The sequence below is a fragment of the Nyctereutes procyonoides genome, unplaced genomic scaffold, assembly GCF_905146905.1.
Source record: "Nyctereutes procyonoides isolate TBG_1078 unplaced genomic scaffold, NYPRO_anot_genome, whole genome shotgun sequence".
Taxonomy (NCBI): Eukaryota; Metazoa; Chordata; class Mammalia; order Carnivora; family Canidae; genus Nyctereutes; species Nyctereutes procyonoides.
The window spans coordinates 15,251,945-15,259,555 of NW_026575046.1; positions in this window are offsets into that span (position 1 = coordinate 15,251,945).

The following is a 7,611-nucleotide window of genomic DNA, read 5'->3' on the forward strand; positions in this document are numbered from 1 at the left end:
TAAATAGTCAAAATGAGGTGTGAAAGCAGAGAGAGGAAGGCTATTTTTCTTAGTTTTGTAGCTTCTTTTCTTCTGTGAAGGAAATAGTTCATTGGCAATTGTCGGATCCCTACCACGTATCTTTCCTCATAAGATCAAGTCCCTTGTGGGGCTACGAGTCAGTAATTGTCTGCCCATGCCCACCAAGCAGAGCTCCAAACATTTCTATTCTGGACACTTCCAGGTCTTCATTGTGTATCAAGTATCTGGTTCTAGGCCGTAAAGATTCAATCAACAATGGGTAGTGAGAACAACTAATACTATTTTAATGAGTTGTGTGAAACCCAATAAAATACATACTAATTCTTAGCTAAACGTATTAGAAAGACTACAATCTAATTTGTGGTAAGAAATTGGAACATTTTTAGTTAAGATATGAGCTTCGGAACCTGGAAAGACATCCTGGCTCTGTCACCACTAGTTGTGTGACCTTGAACAAATTCTAATTGAATAATTCCCCCAATGTCATACACATATAGGTACTTACTATGTACCAGCTGCTTTACCCAAGCGTGCTCATTATCATTACCTCCAGTTTTCATGGGGGAAACTGAGCAGGGAGGTTAAGCAATTTGCCCAAGGTTAAAGCGAATACATTTTATAGCTGGGGTTCTAACTTCAAGAATCTGGTTTGCGGACCTTACTCTTACACCACACATAGTCTCTAAGCCTTTGTTACTTCTATGAAGCAGTTACAGTGATAACTACCTCATGACATTGTTGAGATTTAAGTGAGGAAATAAATGCAAAAAGCTTAGCACAGTCAGCCCAGAATAGATTCTCATTAAATGATAGTTTTTATCATTAATAATCCATGCGATTTATAATCTTAAAGAATATTAACTGTATATTCAATTATCAGTTATCCGTGTATTATCTTTTTTTTTTTCCTTTTTGGGCATATACTGGATTTCCTCTTAAAATGAGTAGAACTCTGGGCATTGTCCCTTCCTTTGGTTAATGTATGTTCAAGAAATATTGATATTAGTACAGTGTGGTGGTGTGATACTGGTACAATGAGGTGTTACCTAAGGTACTAGGAGCTCAGCAGTGACTATTTTCTTTTTATTTTATTTTATTTTGTTTTATTTTATTTTTTGATTTATTTATTGACAGAGAATAATTTCAATGTGGTTGACTTACCTTTTAGTTATATTTTGAATGTCTTTAAGGCAATGGTATATATGTATACTTGATAAGGGAATAGACATTATTGAGAAGGGGAGATTTCTTTAATCAAAAGTTTTGGAGTATTCTGAAAGAAGCAAAATTAGGGATGCCTGAGTGGCTCCATGGTTGAGCATCTGCCTTTGCCCCAGGTTGTGATCCTGGGGTTCTGGGATCAAGTCCCACATTGGGCTCCCTGCAGGGAGCCTGCTTCTCCCTCTGCCTATGTTTCTACCTCTCTCTGTGTGTCTTTCATGAATAAATAAATAAAATCTTAAAATATATGTACAAAATTAGCATGTTTCTTTTCCGACTGGATACTTTTAGCTCCATGCAAAAGCTTTTTATTAGTGCATAGAACAAAGACTCTTTTAAACTCCTATCTGGAACTTCCAGTCCTTGTTGGTTATTTTTACTGTCAACTGACTGAAGATCACTGAAAAAGGTAGAAATAAAATACATCAGCTAGTTTCTTTGTTCATTTTCTTCCTCTGAAATAAGGCTAGTGCAGTTTGGATGAGAGCCTGCCTATTTCTATTCTTACCACAGAGTTATGCTACTTATTGATGCTGTAAATTATTTTCTCAGTCAACTAGATATATATTAAATACACCTAGGTGAAAGTTTTTATGCTAAATACTAGAGATATAAATGCCAAACAGAGAGGAACACAGACACTGAAAGAATAGTGGGGAGGAGAGACTACAATTAGAAAAGCCAAAATAGCCAGAGAGCTGGGAGGAAAACCAGACATTTATTTATTTTATTTTTATTTATTTAGTTTTAAAGATTTTATCTATTTATTCATGAGATACACACAGAGAGAGGCAAGAGACACAGGCAGAGGGAGAAGCAGGCTTCCCGCTGGGAGCCTGACATGGGTCTCGATCCCAGAACACTGGGATCATGCCCTGAGCAGAAGGCAGATGCTCAATCACTGAGCCACCCAGGCGTCCCACCACATATTTATAGTATCATGAAAGTCAAAGGAAAAGATGATTATTGTATTTAGGACATATCATTCAATTTTGATCTGATGATCAGCACAGTTTATTTTTATTAAAAATATTTGTTTCTGGGCACAGAGTAGAAGACGGATATTGGGGCTTAGTCTAGGTGAAGAGTTATTGGTGAGAGAAAAAGAAACTAACAAAGCTTTCAGCAGTTGTACAAGGTGGGTTATATTGGAAAAATGGAAAGATCTCAAATATTTGGCTCATTGCCTACACAAGATACTTATTTAACTTTGAAGCTATACAGGAGGCTAAGATCCACAGCCTCTGGAAAGCAGAATGAAATCTCCCACATCCTCATAAAACAGAGACCTCTGTAAGAGGATGCCTGAACTAAATTGTCTGCAGACTATCAAGGACAAAGAGTCAAAGATCACCAGGCTGTCTCTAGAAACCGTAGAGGCCCACATGCTAGGAATAGTGATGAACTAGAGTTGACCAAAACCAAAACGCGGCACTGGCTTAGCTCAATCCTGATTGGATGATGGTGATGTATGATCTACTTTTCTGTGTATCAGAGGAGTGGTAAAACTATCTGGGGAAGATAATTTCATCTGGAAACACTATAGTTCTTTTGTACTCAATAAAATTACGATACTTGACATGAGATGAAGCAAAACCATTTGGTTAGTAACCAAGAGGGGAAAAGTAGACTATTGAAGCACACCCTAAAGTGATTTAGAATTGAGGTCAGCAGACATGAACTTTAAGATAACTATGATTAATATGTCAAAAAAAGTAAAAGATAGGGAAAAAATATGAAAAGGTAAAAGATTTCACAGAAGTGAAACCTAAAAAAAGGAGAAACAAATGCACATTCTAGAGCTAAAAAAATTAGTGAATGCATTTTAATAGAGTGGATATATTGAAAGATTGAATTAATAAACTGGATAATAGATTAATAAGAAAATACCCAATGAAGTGTGCAAAATACAAAGAAGAAAAATGAACAAAAATGTAAAAATCATGTGGCATATGCTCTTTAAAGTGATAGAGATAAAAGACACTTAACTTTTAAAGAAACCACAATAATACTGACAGCAGACTTGCCTTCAGAGGTAGTAAGTCAAGACTGGTGAGTGATGTATTTAAAGTGCTGAAGGAAAATAACAGTCAAGTTTGACTTCTACACCCAGAGAAGACATCCTTTGTTTTTTTTAAGATTTTATTTATTTATTCATGAGAGACACAAAGAGAGGCAGAGACACAGGTAGAGAGAGAAACAGGCTCCATGCAGGGAGCCTGATGTGGGACTCGATCCAGGGATCATGCCCTGGGCGGAAGGCAGATGCCCAACCGCTGAGCCACCCAGGCATCCCAGAGAAAAAAATCCTTACAGTGACTCCTGAGTTATGCTGCCATCAGTAGACTACCTAAACAGACAGAAACAACAAAAGGAATTATCTAGGCCGAGGGAAAATGAGCCTAGATGAAAACAGAAATGCCAGTGGGAAGAAAGAACATGAGGAAGAGTAAATATAAATGAAATTGACCATACAAGACAATATTTCAGTGGAGCTTATCTATCACACTAAAATGCATGAAAATAATAGTAAAAGGCAAGAAGATGGTAAGTAGCCTCAAAGTGTTCTAAGGTTGCAGACTTATGAGATAAAATGGTAAAAGTAATACTTTATATTATTGTCAAGAATGCATGAGGTCAACTCTGAAATTTTGCTCCCTAAAGCCCTATATAATAGCTTACTACACCCAGTGTTAGCTTCCTTGGATATTACAAATGCCATTACCACATTGCCACTTTCTTGCAAGGATCCTTCCACTTCCACACCCTCAATAAATTTTCCTTGACCAAAATTAAGACCAGAGTAGACCTAAATCTCATTATTTCCTCTACCTTCAAGCAGTTAGCTTTCAGCAAATCAAGAATTTGTTTGTACCATTATATTTTAGAAGAGCAAGGCTGCCAGCTGGTGTCTAGACTGTCAGCCCATCATCTATGCAATGGTCTGCTTCTGGTATGTACCATTAAAATCCCTTTTTTGGCCAGTCAGCTTATAGCTATGCCCTTTTATTCTTACCTCAGAGTGCCTCCTCTCCACTTTGCAGATCTAAGGAGTAAGCGTATTTTACTCATCTGTATTCTTCTCTCTTTCAAGTTAATCTGTATTCTTTTGAATGAGGAATAAGTTCTCTTCCAGGGACATATTATCAAAACATTCCATCAAGTCCATGAGATGGTTACGAGCCTCTGTTTATGTTTATTTGTTCATATTTATACTTTATTTATCACCTATAGTTTGCTTATGGACCAGTCATTTTGTTCTTACCCATCTTTCCATTTGTTTTCTCCTACAAATTTCCATCTTTTTCTTCCTCTCTCAATAATAATGTAGATAAAACACTGAGTCTGGAGCTAGAGTGTCTTACTTCAAAATCCCAGCTCCAGTAACTACTAGGTAACCATGAATGGGTTTTCCTTGACTTTTCTCAACTTCTCTGCCTAAGTATCCTCATTTCTAAAATGATAATGGAGATAATGGTATTATTTACTATTATTTGTGATGGGGTGTTTATTTGAATGAATATAAATTGGATTCTTAATCATTTGTGCTAGACAGATGGGAATGTTCAATGAATCTTAGCTATAACTCTTACTACTCCTTATTTGTTATTTCTTCTTTTTGATGTCCTCGTTTATGGTTTTATGCAATGATTTTTCTTTATTTCCTTCATATTTAAGTTTAGAAATATCTCCAATCTTTAAGTTTAACAACAACAATAACAATAAAATCTTTCTTGTATTGATCTCAGCATTTGTCTCTGTGCATGCGTTCTTCACTCTTTGCTATAGTTCTGCCCCTTCAAGCCTTCAGTAAACAGAGCATTTGCATTTTCCAGTACAAGACCATCTAAAGACTACTGTTTTATCCCCTGTGGGTGGTCTCATCTTTTTAATTTTTTCAAAGTAGGCTCCACCAAGTGTGGAGCCCAATGCGGGGCTTGAACTCACAACCCCAAAATTAAGACCCTGAGATCAAGACCTGAGCCTATATCAAAAGTTGGATGCTTAACCCACTGAGCCACCCAGGCACCCTGAGTGGTCTCATATTTAAAACAAATGTCTTCATTTCACCTCCCCATTCTTCTAAGAAATATGTTATCTGTTCTAGCACTTTCTTTGCTAGCTGGAAAAGGGAACTGTATCTATCATGCTGATTATTTCAGGACAATACACGAGGCACAAATGGGCATATTTTGCAATCCAATGCAAAAGACCTCCAGTATATTTGTGTTCTTGATTTAAGAAACTGCAATTTTCCTAGATCAGCAAGCTGTCACCCCTGACTTATCCAAGCAACCTAGCCCTGAAGAGCTCAAATGTACGTATATCTTGGTTAATTTCAATAGGTGACAGGAAGTGTAGTAGAAGGTTTGAAGGTTTGACTAGCCCTGGTTAGCCAAGGATTAGCCTACACCCTACCGAGAGCGGTATAGTGAGCAGTTAGCAGAGAAGGGCAAAGCTGGGAAGGAAGGTATAGGGTGGCCAAAGTGAAGAAAGAAAATGAAATGAAGCCCGATAGGAAAAACGTGTTTTTTTCCATGTCGGCCAGGAACCATCCCTGAGTACACATAGCTGCACAGAAGACACAATGTGAGGGATTGATTTATTTAATGAATACCTCAAAAACCATGTTTTCAATGTTTAGGGTGTAGTTAGGTAAAGTGAAAGTACTCTAACAAACATACTTGTGCCTCTCACCATTTAACCTGTCTGCAGGGTTTTGATACTTTTCTATTTCCTTCACCAACACCGCTTCTTAGAAGAGCCCTTTGATGGTAAGGAGGTCTTTCTGTGTGAGTCTTTCTGTGTGACTCTTCAGAGTATTTTTCTTCCTTTTTCTTTTTTTTCCCCCCCTGAGAAACAGAAAGTCATTGCTTTCTCTGAAGTAAACAAATCAGAATGCTAAGGGGTTCTTGTTTTCAGGTCACAACTTCAACCCCCAGGTAGAGCAGACCGCTAGATTGCTCTTTATCCTCTACTATAGTACAAAGCCAGCCCACTTAGCTAATGCCCAGCTGATTCCTTCTTGCCTCTGGTCCCTAAGCTACTGCTTTAGCGTAATCAGAGCTGGTATGCTTAGGGACAGACTGTGTCTTGTTTTGACAAGCAATTTAGGAATTATTCACCTGATTTTCCTGCATCAACCCACCAACTTCCAGTTGCAAAGTTAGATGAGTTCTGAACCATTATAACATAAAGCAATAGTGTTTCTGCACACACACAGGATATTTTGTTTGCTAGGAAGTAGCTAAAGATTCTTTAATCTTTAATATCTACCTGTGGTGGGGGCTTCATGGAGAGGCTTTTTCATATTCTTTATTTAAGATGTTTGAATATACACCTAGCTGGGGTTGCATAGTAGCATCAGATTCTCAGAAGCGTCTTAGAAACTTTATTAGACAGCATAAGCCAGCAATGCTTACAAATGAAACCTGGAATAGCAGTGACTTAGTGAATCAAAGTCTCATTTCTCATTCATAAGGATATGTGCAATTCAGTTTGATTAGGGAGAGGAACAGGATGGCTTCTCTGTTTCTTAGATGGTAACTCAGTGATCCAGGCTAAGAGAAGTTCTCTCATTTTATTGCTACACCATATGGACCATGGCCTTTTTTGGGTACTATGGCAGGGGAAAACAAAGCATGGAGATTTCATGTCTGCTCTTCTTTGTTTCTTCCTAGAAGGGACACACCTCCTTCCACTTCTTTTAATCCATTGATAATGAGCAGTCACATGACTTCACTTCACTAAAATCGAGCTAGGAAATGTAATTTTTTATACATCTAAGAAAAAAGAAAAAGCAGATACTGATTCTGTAAAATAAATTTTTACTATGGACCTTAAAGAGTCCTGGGTTATACTAGATGTTTACCAAATAGTCTTACAAAAAATTAATGCCTCCATTTGGTAGCAGGGACTCTGAGGGACAGAGGCAACACTAACCTATATGTGATTGACAAATGTTTATGTAAAGGATTTGAAACTTCATTGCAGAGCTTTTGGAATCTTCCTTCCTAATAATATTTGTACCTGGAAATGAGAAAAGAGAGGACAGAACATAGAAACGCAAGACAGGAAGCACTAACAATTATGTCTTTGGTCACATCATTCCATTTAGGATGGCATAAATGCTTTGAACAATTTAGAGCATTTGAATATAAAAAACCCTCCTTTTTAAAAGGAAAAGCATTAAATGATTTGAATCTTTGAATCACAGTAGAAATACATGGCTAGCATGTGGAACTATTTCAAAATTACACTTACATCATTTTGGGATTAAAGCAGCCTGGAAGGGCTCCAGGAGAAGAAATTTTCAGGTCTATGCGAGGGGGTATTTAGTGTTGTTTAGCCCAGGTTAACACAACCCCC